This window comes from Mangifera indica, chromosome 8, assembly GCF_011075055.1.
Source record: "Mangifera indica cultivar Alphonso chromosome 8, CATAS_Mindica_2.1, whole genome shotgun sequence".
Lineage (NCBI taxonomy): Eukaryota > Viridiplantae > Streptophyta > Magnoliopsida > Sapindales > Anacardiaceae > Mangifera > Mangifera indica.
Genome location: NC_058144.1, coordinates 12,891,637 through 12,904,000, shown reverse-complemented (window position 1 = coordinate 12,904,000; position 12,364 = coordinate 12,891,637).

The window sequence follows — 12,364 nt, the reverse complement described above, 5'->3', positions numbered from 1 at the left end:
GCATATATGATTTCTATGTGTCTGATATTGAACTAAAAGTAGCATGTTTGATTGATATTTGATAGTTCTCTAGCTGAAAGTCATAGTTAAGTCGTACTCTATAACATATGACAACTAATTCTCTGTTCATTTTCATGATCTTTATTATAATGGATATGTCTTGGCTATGTTTGAGTTATTTCGTGATTTTTCATGGTTTATGAAGTTGTGGTATATGAATGGTGTTAAAAAAGGGTTAGAAACATGTTTAGTATGCTTGGAATCTAGAAAGATTGAATTAGGGTTAAATTTTTGGTTGCTTTTTTGAATTCTAAACTTGACACATGACCATGTGGTATGAGATATACAAGTGTGTGTGAAAGTTCTAGAATCCAGATTAAGATTTCTAATGATTTGATGATCGCTGAATGTCGTTGACTAGTGAGTAGTTAACAATGACATATGGACTACTTGTGTATAGTTTTAGCAAGACCATGTGAGGGTGAATTAACCAAAATACCCCTATGAAGCAACATGATTAAGATGAATTTCCAAAAAGGAAAGTGTATTAATTAGCTAAAGGGGCACACACTCATGTGAGTAAGGTACACCCCTATGTGTATAGGAAAAATGCCACCAAAGAGGCTACAAGGAGGTTGGTCATATGTGAGTGAATAGATGAACACACCTTCGTATGTCAAGAACCACACACTTGTGTGTTTAAGACAAAATAAAGAAAAGAAAAAAGGAACTAGGCTGAGGTTTTATGGGTTGTCCCGATAGCTAGTAAGAGAGATCCTGGTATGTAAGATTACCCAACATGCCTAAAAGAGGAGATTTTAGCAAGGCACAAGATATGCTTGAGGTGAAAGCAAGAATGAGCTCGAGTTTAATTAAGGGTTGAGATGCATGCATACTAGACATTATAGGGTCATTACAATGGGGCAACGTGAGTACATATTCCCTACACCACCTGAGTAGAGTATATCTATAGTAGGACGATATACCTGCAGTAGGGTAACTGTTCGCATTAGAACCTAGTTAAGAATAAGCTTAGGTGTAGTGGAATTGAGAGAGAACTCACATGACCAAGGTGTTGAATCTTTATATTCGATTTAGTCTAATTGACCTAATATACAAATTCAGATACAACTTCCAAATGATGACGTTTTCACTAAGTAAGTTATGGTCATATCAGATAGAAATCCGAGGAATGGTTCCTTAGTGATTGAATGGAACATACTTTGATCTAAAAGTTAGATATGTAACCTAGACATTCTTTTGAGCTCAGTATGAACACAAAGATGATATATAGAACCTACAATTAGTTTAAAATTTAATGTCAGCTCCAAATTGTAATACCCTCAAGTATGTTCCAGGGGTATTTATGTCTTTTGACTCTATTTAGAGATATTTCCCATTTTAAGTACATATATTTGTTTTACATGTATATGTGTGTTTATATATATCTATATATATATATATATATATATATATATATATATATATATATATATATATATACACACACACCTAAAAAAAAAAAAAAAAAGGAAAAAGACAAACAGAAAAAAGAGAAAGAGATAAGGCTTTATATATAAAGAGAAAGAGAAGACTTTTCCATCATTTCAATCCATATTCCAGCAGCCACCATTCTTCATGCTTTTTCTTTGCTTTCTTGAAGAAAAAGGAAGGATTTGAAGGAGTTTGGAAGATAAGAAAAGAAAAGAAAAGAAAATGAAGCACTTGGAAGCTTTGGTAACCAAAAATCTCCTTCCTTTCCCTTTTATCTATGTTTATATGCATGTTACGTGAATATGTTAGTGTGTTTTGGTATTGATTTAAAGTGGTCTTGGTGATAAAGGACGCAAAATAAAGAGAAGGAAGCCAACTTGCAAAGATTTGGCTTGAAACAAGGTAAGAGATATCATCCTTGATATGTGACATGTTTTAGGTTTTTGGTTCCTTGGATCTATGTTATAAATGATGATTTTGATATTGAGGAATATTGTTTTGCGATTTGGGATATCTATGTATGTGATTTTGTTCATGGTAGAAAGTTGCCTAATATTTACAGTTTTTGCCACTGAGTTCGTCCCATGTTTTGACTGCCTTATTTAATGAATTATGAGTGCTATTATATCTTGTTAGGAAGCTCTTTGAATTATCTTTTCAGTTATATATAGCTTGTATGAATTGGGGATCATTTGGATTATTAAATATTACATGAACCACAAGGACTGTTTTATCAAATAAACAGAGGAGACAGTTTTTGCCACTAACTTTATCTGCTGTTTTGACTGCCTAATTGAAAGAATTATGAGTGTTATTATAGCTTGTTAGAAATCTCTTTGAATCCTCTTTTCAACGATATATAGCTTGTATGAATTAGAAACCGTTTGGATTATGAAATTGTATAAAAAAGAAGGCTACCCTGTCAAATGAACAGGGTTGTGAACAGTATTTCACAGTTTGGAAAGGAAAAGAAAGAAAAGAAAGGACAGGAAAAGAAAAGAAAGGAAAGGAAAGGAAAAAAAAAAGAAGAGAAAAAGAAAAGAAAGAAAAGCAAGAAAAGGTTGAGACTTAAGATTCAAGGGTCGTCCCAAGAGTAATGTCTAGTGAGTTATGAATAAATTTAGATGGAAGCAAAATTAGTAAGATATAAGACTCGCATGCATAATATAAACTATGAGAGGGCAGTTTACAATACACCGCCCACAGTAGGGCACGTCCATAGTAGGACATAGACCCCTAGTAGGGTCCGCTCGTAGTAGAGCATGCTCGCAGTTGAACTCAATTCAGATTCAAAAATGGTGTAGTGAAAGAAAAAAAGAGAGCTCAAGCTTAGAAAAGTGTCAAATCCCTATAGTTAGCTTCCAAAAAGTATCAAATAGACACCAGATGGGACAAAGTATGACCCAAATAGTAAAAAGTGAACTAAATTACCCTTTCAATCTCTTATAGAGGTTAGAATGTGAGGTTGAGTCCCAAAAGTGAGTTAGAACAGAAAAAAAAAAAGATAGTTTACTTGATTCTTTCCCCTTACTGAGTGTTCTTATCACTTACTCCCTTTTCTTTCCTGATTACAGGTATAGGTGATCGAGGTAGCTACAAGGTAGAGTCAGGTCAGCATAGGTAGATCTGGCTGGAGCAGGTTATCTCTGGTTTATATTACATGCATATAGTGGCATGTTTTTGTCGACTTTTGACTTTTTGAGATTATGGTATAGTTGCATATGATTACACTCTATTTTCAAATACTTTCAAATGAGTTTTCATATGAGTATATACATCTTTTGTTCGCTTCCAGATTTTCAGTTTTCTTGGAATACTTCCTAAACACTTTTAATGATGCGTTTATTTTAAAGTATTTTTAAAAAGAAAAAAATAGACGTTCCGAATATTAATACGTAACATTTCTCCTTCGGTGGGTAGTACTTATAGGGAGAGATGTTACAAGTTGGTATCAGAGAATGATTTTGGAACCTAAAAGATGTTTTCTAAGACAAATTGGAGTAATCAAAGTAATACAGAAATGGAATACCCTTCAGCCACATTGACCACCCTTGCAGCCGATCACTATAAGTGAAGTTTTCACTTCTACCTGCTAAGTTTTATGAAACTAATGTGTTCATTTTCAGGACCTATGAGTCAAACACCAGTAGATCCCTCTTAGAGGAGCCAAAGTGAAGGAGCAGCCTCTTAGGTACCCCAAGGGGCACTCAGTGCATATGATGTGTAAGAGATTTTCAAAGAGATGATGAGAGAGCACAAAGGTGCTTCTACACAGGGAAGTGAGACAACGCATAAGCCACCAACTCAGGGACATGATATGAGGGAGGTTACTTCAGTATCTACAACAGCCCCAGTGAGGACTCAGTTACATCCTATTTTTAACCTCCCTAGTATGCACCAACCTCAAAAATTTGATGGTACAAAGGACCCAATAGCAGCTGAAGAATGGTTGGAATCAGTAGAGAGTGCAATGGCCCTATTTGATATGACAGATCAGGAGAGAGTGAGATATGCCACCTACCTTTTCAAGTCAGGGGCAAGAATTTGGTGGAACATAGTCAGAGAGACTGTTAATGTCTCAGAGATGACATGGTCCGAGTTCAGACACTGATTTGAGGCAGAGTACAAGGGTGCTGAAGTTACTTGTATTAGGGCCCAAGAGTTTATCAATCTATTGCAGGGGACAAATTCAGTGAAAGAATATTTCACGAAGTTTAATTAATTATCCCAGTATGCCCTCGAGATAACTAGCATATAAATGAGGCGTATGCAAAAGTTCGTATATGGGTTAGATCCAAAGATAGCCCGAGATGTTATGATAGGGGCGCAACCACCCATGACTTATGCAGAGGCCTTTTATAGAGCTTTGAGGGCAGAGGTTTTTGTTAGGAGAAAGTTTGGTCAGACCACAGGGCAAAAGGTTACACCTCCTTCTACCATGCCAGCTCCCCCGGTGAGTAGTGGTTCAGCTTCAGTACAGAGAGGTCTTCCTCCAGAGCGAGACAGAAAAGGTAAACGACCTCTCCAGTTTAAAGGCATGAAAAAAAACTGGAGGAGTGGAAAGAAACAAAGAGGACCTAAGATACCAGCTTGCCAGAAATGTGGGAAACACCATAGAAGAGAGTGTTTGACAGGTCAGGCAGTTTGTTTTAGATGTCGTCAGCCCAGACATATTGCTCGTTTCTGTACAGCTGCCCCAATGAGAGTAGAACAGTAGCAACCTATAGGAGGGGCCACAACCAAAGTTTATACGATCACCCAGGGCCCAATAGAGGCTAACCCATCAGTATTCATGGGTCAGATTCTCTATCTTAATACTCCTATTTATGTTTTAATTGATTGTGGGGTTACTTATTGTTTTATAGCTAAGAGTTTGCTTGAGAGGTTAAAGTTGCAACCTATTAGAATAGCCTAGAGGATTATGATTGAGTTACCTGATCGGGGGTTAGTCATTAGTGAGATGATGCTACTAGGATAGAGTATTATGATTCAGGGTCGACAGTTACTAGTGGACCTGATTATGTTCGAAATGCCAGATTTTGACATGATTTTAGGGATAGACTTTTTGGGGAGATATGAAGCTGAGATTGATTGTAAAAAGAAGAAAGTGAGATTTAACCTAGACTCTGGAGATCAATTCGAGTTCGATGAGGGTCATATCCAGAGCTTGATGATCAGTATGTTAAAAACTAGTAAAATGTTGAAAAAGGGGTGTACAGGATATTTGGCTCATATAGTGAGCAAGGTTGAGTTAAGCCTAACTATTGAGGAAACACCAGTGGTACGTGAGTTTCCAAATGTGTTTCCAAGTGAGCTACTGGGATTAGCTCTCGAGAGATAGATTGAGTTTAGCATAGAGTTGGCACCTGGCATAACACTTATTTTAAGAGCACCCTATCGAATGACCCCTATCGAGTTACAAGAATTGAAAAAGCAGCTTCAAGAGTTATTAGATCATGGTTTCATCAGACTGAACCATTCACCTTGGGAAGCTCCCATCTTATTTGTGAAAAAGAAAGACGGGTCTATGAGAATGTGCATTGATTACAGAGAGCTAAATAAAGCCACAGTTAAGAACAAGTACCCGTTACATAGGATTGATGATTTATTTGATTAGTTGAAGGGATCTGTGGTCTTCTCCAAGATAGATTTGAGATCTGGCTATCACTAGGTGAGAGTGACAGAGAAGGATATACCCAAGACAGCTTTTCAAATGAGGTATGACCATTTTGAGTTTGTAGTGATATCATTCGGATTGACAAATGCCCCTGTAGTATTTATGGATTTGATGAACAGGGTGTTCCACGACTGCCTGGATAAATTTATTGTAGTATTCATTGATGATATCTTAGTATATTCTTGTAGTCGAGAAGAGCATGAGCAGTACTTGAGGTTTACCCTTCAAAGATTGAAAGAGAAATAACTGTATGCCAAATTCTCAAAATGTGAATTTTGGCTAGATAGAGTTACCTTTTTGGGGCATATGATTTCAGCATAGGGTATATCAGTGGATCCCAGTAAGATTGAGGCAATAGTTGAATGACAGAGAGCAAAGACAGTCAAAGAGGTTTATAGTTTCCTTGGTTTGGCAAGGTATTATCGGAGGTTTATGGAAGGATTTGCCAGATTAGCTAGACCTCTTACAACCCTCACGAAGAAAGCAATGTCATTTCAGTGGTTAGATGCCTGTGAGACAAGCTTCTAAGAATTGAAAAGAAGATTGACTACTCTTGTTGTGTTAGCACTTCTAGAAGAGGGAGTTGAGTATGATTTATACATAGATGCCTCACACGGTGGTTTAGGAGCAGTGTTGATGCAACGAGGCAAGGTGATAGCATATGCCTCAAAACAATTGAAAGAATTTGAAACTCGATACCCCACACATGATTTGGAGTTAGTAGCGGTGGTCTTTACTTTGAAAATTTGGAGACACTATTTGTATGGGGTAAAATGTAATATTTATACTGATCATAAGAGCCTTAGATATTTCTTCACTCAGAAGGAATTAAATATGAGGCAAAGGCGATGTCTTGAGCTAGTAAAAGACTATGACTATGATATTAAGTACCATCCAGACAAGGCTAATGTAGTTGTAGATGCCTTCAGTAGAAATGTGATGATAACACAATTGACGGTCCAAAGAGAAATTCAGAGAGAGATAGACCGAGAGCAGATTGAGCTTGTGATTGGGGCCCTCGCTAGGTTAGAGATTCAACCCACTCTCATAGATGAAATTCAAGAGGCTCAGACACAAGATGAATGATGTCATCAAAAAATTCAGAAGGTTCAAAAGGGTCTTGAGGAAAATTTTTAGGTATCAAATGGAATTCTCAAATTCAAAGATCGAGTATATGTTTCCCAGATGATTAAATTGAGACAGAGAATTCTTACAGAGACTCATAGTTCTCTTTACACTGCCCACCTTAGGGGTGTAAAGATGTATTAGGATTTAAAAAGACATTTTTTGTGGTCAGGCATGAAAAAGGATATAGGTGAGTTTGTTACTAGATGTCTCACCTGTCAGCAAATTAAGGCCTAACACCAGAGGCCTGCAGGGTTACTTCACCTTCACCTATTCCAGAATGGAAATGGGAGCACATCTCTATGGACTTCGTTAGTAGACTCCCTAGAGTTCAGAATGTATGTAATGCTATCTGGATAATTATTGATAGATTGACTAAGTCAGCTTATTTCCTGTCTATCAAAGATACTACTACCATAGATCAACTAGGGAGATTATATGTTAGGGAGATTATTAGATTACATAGGGTACCCAAGACTATAGTATCTAATCGTGATACGAGATTTGTATCAGCTTTTTGGAAGAGTCTCCAAAGATCCTTGGGTACTAATTTGACATTTAGTACAGCTTATCATCCTTAGACAGATGGTCAGACGGAGAGGGTTAATCAGATTTTGGAAGACATGTTGAGAGCTTGTTGCCTAGATCATAAAACCACGTGGGTAGAAATGTTACCTTTGGTGGAGTTTGCTTATAATAATAGCTATCAGATGACTATTTAGATGACACCTTATGAGGCATTATATGGTAGAAGGTGTCGTTCTCTTCTTCACTGGGATGAGATAAGAGAGAGAGATGTGTTATCCCAATCCTTTGGGCTCGAATTGACCTAGAAAATGATTAATGATGTCCAACTAATCAGGTAGAGAATAAAACAGGCTCAGGATCGACAAAAAAGCTATGTAGATCATCGATGCCGAGACTTGGAATTCAATATAGGTGAATTTGTATTTGTAAAGGTTGCTCAATTTAAGCATTTGATGAGATTCGGAAAGAAGGGAAAGCTAGCTCCCAAATTTATTGGTCCATATGAGATACTTGAGAGAGTTGGTAAAGTGGCTTATAAATTAGCCTTACCAGCGAGTATGGACTGGATTCATGATGTATTTCATGTCTTATCGTTAAGAAAATATCTTAGTGATCATTTCCAGGTTGTGAATACAAAAGATATTAAGTTATCAGAAGACCTTAGTTATAAAGAAAAACCGATTCAGATACTTGACAAAAGAATTAAGCAACTAAGGAACCAACAAATTCCTCTAGTAAAAGTCTTGTGGAGAAGCCAGAAGTTAGAGAAGGCTACTTGGGAAATGAAGCAAACCATGAAGGATAAGTATCCAGAGTTGTTTTTTGTGAATTCCGAGGACGGAATTCTTATGAGGGGGAAAGAGTTGTAATACTCTCAGGTATATTCCAGGGATATTTATGTCTTTTGACTCTATTTAGAGATATTTCCTATTTTAAGTATATATATTTGTTTTACATGTATACGTGTGTTTATATATATATACATAAAGAAAAAGAAGAAAAAAAAGAAAAGAAAAGGAAAAAGACAGAGAAAAAAGAGAAAGAGATAAGACTTTATATATAAAGAGAAAGAGAAGACTTTTCCATCATTTCCGTCCATATTCCAACAGCCACCATTCTTCATGCTTTTTCTTTGCTTTCTTGAAGAAAAAGGAAGGATTTGAAGGAGTTTAGAAGATAAGAAAAGAAAAGAAAAGAAAATGAAGCACTTGGAAGCTTTGGTAACCAAAGATCTCCTTCCTTTCCCTTTCATCTATGTTTATATGCATGTTACATGAATATGTTAGTGTGTTTTGGTATTTATTTAAAGTGGTCTTGGTGATAAAGGAAGCAAAACAAAGAGAAAGAAGCCAACTTGCAAAGATTTGACTTGAAACAAGGTAAGGGATATCATCCTTGATATGTGACATATTTTAGGCTTTTGGTTCTTTGGATCTATGTTATAAATGATGATTTTGATGTTGAGGAATATTGTTTTGCGATTTGGGATGTCTATGTATGTGATTTTGTTCATGACAGAAAGTTACATAATATTTATAGTTTTTTCCACTGAGTTCGTCCCATGTTTTGGCTGTCTTATTTGATGAATTATAAGTGCTATTATATCTTGTTAGAAAGCTCTTTGAATTATCTTTTCAGTGATATATAGCTTGTATGAATTGGGGATCATTTGGATTGTTAAATATTGCATGAACCACAAGGACTACTTTATCAAATAAACAGAGGAGGCAGTTTTTGCCACTGAATTTATCTGTTGTTTTGACTGCATGATTGAATGAATTATGAGTGTCATTATAGCTTGTTAGAAAGCTCTTTGAATCCTCTTTTCAACGATATATAGCTTGTATGAATTAGGAACCGTTTGGACTATGAAATTGTATGAAAAAGAAGGCTGCCCTGTTAAATGAACAGGGTTGTGAACAATATTTCACAATTTGGAAAGGAAAAGAAAGAAAAGAAAGGAAAGGAAAAGAAAAGAAAGGAAAAGAAAGGAAAGGAAAGGAAAAAAAAAAAAAGAAGAGAAAAAGAAAAGAAAGAAAAGCAAGAAAAGGTTGGGACTCAAGATTCAAGGGTCGTCCCAAGAGTAATGTCTAGTGAGTTATGAATAAATTTAGATGGAAGCAAAATTGGTAAGATATAAGACTTGCATGCATGCTATAAACTATGAGAGGGCACTTTACACTACACTACCCGCAGTAGGGCATGTCCGCAGTAGGACACGTCCGTAGTAGGACATAGACCCCTAGTAAGGTCCGCCCGTAGGAGAGCATGCTCACAGTTGAGCTCAATTCAGATTCAGAAATGGTGTAGTGAAAGAAAGAAAGAGAGCTCGAGCTTAGAAAAGTGCCAAATCCATATAGGTAGATGGGACAAAGTATGACCTAAATAGTAAAGAGTGAACTAAATTACCCCTTTAATCTCTTATAGAGGTTAGGATGTGAGGTTGAGTCTCAAAAGTGAGTTAGAATAGAAAAAAAAAGATATTTTACTTAATTCTTTCCCCTTACTGAGTGTTTTTATCACCCACTCCTATTTCTTTCCTGATTACAGGTACAGGTGATCGAAATAGCTGCGAGGCAGGGTCAGGTCAGTGTAGGTAGATCCGGTTGGAGCGGGTTATCTCTGGTTTATATTACATGCATACAGTGGCATGTTCTTGTCGACTTTTGACTTTTTGAGATTATGGTACAGTTGCATATGATTACTCCCTATTTTTAGATGCTTTCAAATGAGTTTTCATATGAGTATATACATCTTTTGTTCGCTTCCAGATTTTCAGTTTTCTTGGAATATTTCCTAAACACTTTTAATGATGCATTTATTTTAAAGTATTTTTAAAAAGAAAAAAATAAACGCTCCGAATATTAATTTGTAACATCTCTCCTTCTGTGGGTTGTACTTTTAGGGAGGGATGTTACACTGATGATAGAGTATATGGGTTAAGTCAAAGGTATTTTAGAGATTATGTAAAAGTTAATAGTAGAGTCTCTTACTTATTGAGTATTTTATCACTTACTCTCCTACATTTGCATAGGTGCTAGTGATCGTGATAATTGTAGGACGAGCAATAGTCAATGAGTGTAGAGTTGTAAGGATATTTCCATTATTTCATCTTTTAACAGTTTTATTTTATCATGATTTTATTTATGCATTTGATTACACATATTATGACCTTTCACTTTGTGTTTTAAGTTTGAGACATCATTTGTACGTTTCCGTTACATGTTTTTAATAAGGACATTTTCATAATTTTTAGAATTTAATAAATGAAGTTTTATTTAAAGGTTTTCTGAGTTTTAATATATATTTTTGAAATAAATGTATGCTTAAATAAATAAAAATTTGTGATGTCTTCCTCCAAAAAATAATATTTTTGGAGGGGAATGTTACAACTTTGACTATTAAAATTAAAGACAAACTTTAACATTTACATGAGAAAATGACCTTTTAAGATTTAAAAAGTAAAAATAAAACATTTTACTAAATCTTTGGTGGAAAATGTTATTTTTCAAAAAAAAAAAAAAAAAGAAACATGTCTGTCTATTTGAATGTGCATAATTTTTTCACACTCCTAAGCAGAAATACAGGTGTGTTTGGTTTCAGGAAATAAAAAGTTAGTTTGATAATATATTTTTTATTATTATTAGTTAAATATTTGATAAATATTTGATATTTAATTAAATTAAAATCTTAATATTTTTAATTTTAATTAAATATAATAATTTATTCAAATGTATAATTAATTCGTCTCAAGTGTTAAATAATCATGAAAGTTAATAAAAATAAAGGAAATTATAATAAATAGCCAAAATTAAGGGGGTTTAAGCAAAATTACCCAAAACATTCAGGTTAAAGCAAAACTGCCCAACTTTTATGAAATGACGAAATTGCCCCTATATATAAACAAAATAAATTTCCTTACTTCTCACGGTAATCTTTGGGCATTTCACTGTGCAAATTCAAAAGGAAATTCAAAATTTTCCACTGTCCTACAGTCAACGAGATTTCTGACGATTTTCGTACTTTTCGGCAACCACAAATGACAAAGAAGGTTAGTATATTTTTTATAATTTTGTTTAAATCAAGTTATTGTTCATATTATTGAGATTTGAGTGAGATTTTGCGGTTTGAAACTTTAGGGTTTCAATTTTGAACAATGCTTGAAATGTTTTGATTCTTGGTTGTTTTCGTTGAATTGGTTGAGGGGTTTTGTGTTATAACCTATGTAGATTTGATTTGTGTTGAAAGTGGAGGTTGAAACGACGAATTTTTGGTAGAAAAATGCTTCCGAAGCAATTGACAGTTCGACCGTGGGAACAGTGTTTCCCACGGTCATGACGAATCTCCCACTGTCAAGAGACATTGACAGTGGGTTAGGGGGTTATGTGTTTTTTAAAACATTAGGGAGTTGGTCGTTATATATTAGTCCACTGCGGGCGTTTCTAAAATTTGCCATGTGACAGTGGGCTGCTATCATGAATACCGTGGGTTGGGGGGAAAATTTATTTTTTTGAAACTACAGGGGCAATAATAGATTTGAAAATTATTGAGGGGACAAGGGATGAATATTAGACCTGTTTGCAATAGAAATTTTCTCAGGGAGTAAATTGATATTTTTTACATATAAGGTTTCTCAACGTGTAGTTTTCTAATTTTATAACCGTTTTTTCTATTTTAGGGTTTTTTAATATGTAGTTTTCGAATTTGAGATTCAGTTTTTCGATTTTTGTGCCTTTTGGAGACATTTTACGATGTAATGACCTAATTTCACTTAATATTTCGATTTTTTCGTTTATAGGATATATTGATTCGTATGTTTGAATTTCAGTTTCGTTTTTCTAAATTTCACTGTTTTATGATATATCGATTCGTATTTTCCAGATTTTCAAACGATTTTTCCTATTTGTGACATTCTTATGTATTTTAACTGATAGAGTTTGAATTTCATTTCCGTTTTTTTGAATTTCATTGTTTTAGGATATATTGACTCGTATTTGCTAGATTTTGAAACGATTTTTTGATTGTTGCTATTTTAGGGTA